The following is a 1,197-nucleotide window of genomic DNA, read 5'->3' as shown; positions in this document are numbered from 1 at the left end:
TTTGTTTCTTAAATAATTTATTTTTATTTTATGTTCACTGGTGTTTTGCCTGCTTGGGTGTCTGTGTGAGGGTGTCAGATATTGGAACTATAGGCAGTTGTGAGCTGCCATGTGGGTGCTGGGATATGACCCTGGGTGCTTTGGAAGAGCATCTTCACCACTGAGTCATCTCTCCAGCCCTGGAATACTGTTTTATGAGTAAAAAAATATTGTAAAAATTTCACCCTATCAAATAGAGACTGTAAATAATACGGCGAGACATTTAGTGAATTTAGTGACATTTAGTGAATCCCACAGCAGGTGAGAGACAAACGGCAGATGGGATACAGACAGAGACCCACAGACAGAACTCTGTGGAAAATTTATTGGGTGAAGGTAAGGGAGTAAGAGAGAGAAAGAGACAGAGAAAGAGAGACACACAGCTGCCTCCTCAGAAAAAGTAGAAAGGAGAGAAGAGCGGAAGTGGGTGGAGCTTACCTCTTAAAGAGACCTCTGCACCTGCGCACAGAGCCAGGGTACTGCGTGCCATTCGGAGAGATACTACCAGGTTCCCAAGGGGCGGGGCCAGGCCTGCCCGGATTATTACAGACACAATATAATGTTTTATTTATTTGTTTGTTTTGGTTTTCCAAGACAAGGTTCCTCTGTGTAGCCCTGGCTGTCCTGAAACTTTATCAGTAGACCAGGCTGGTCTCAAACTCTGAGAGATCTGCCTGTCTTTGTCTCCCAAGTGCTAGAATTAAAGGTGTGAACCATCACTGCCTGGCAAATATAATGTTTTATGTATAAGAGATATTTGAAAACCTTTGATGAACTACAGAAACGTTTTCAGAATGTTGTAGAACAAAACACATAACCAGGCTTCCTAACAAAACCTAGGCTCAAATAAAAAGAAAAACGTAGGCTCACTTTCTTTCCTTTGAGATTCAAATTTTGGAGGAAAAATGCTTTTTCAATAATTGCCTGATCTTAGAGAAGATGATTCTAATGTACATGGTTCAACTTCACTTGAACTCTCATCCCGTAAAGGAGCTAAAGCGTTGACCTCAAGAAAGATGGACGTTCTCTCTCTTCGCTGCCCTCTTCCATGATGGCGGACCAGGTTCGCTCAGGACCTGGCCCGAAGCTTCTTCCGGGCTGGGTGAGGGGGCGTGGTCCATTGAGGAAAGCCCTGCGTGCCTCCGCCCGCGACCAAGG

The sequence above is a fragment of the Phodopus roborovskii genome, unplaced genomic scaffold (assembly GCF_943737965.1).
Source record: "Phodopus roborovskii unplaced genomic scaffold, PHOROB, whole genome shotgun sequence".
In the NCBI taxonomy this organism is placed as follows: domain Eukaryota; kingdom Metazoa; phylum Chordata; class Mammalia; order Rodentia; family Cricetidae; genus Phodopus; species Phodopus roborovskii.
This window is presented reverse-complemented; position numbering follows the sequence as displayed.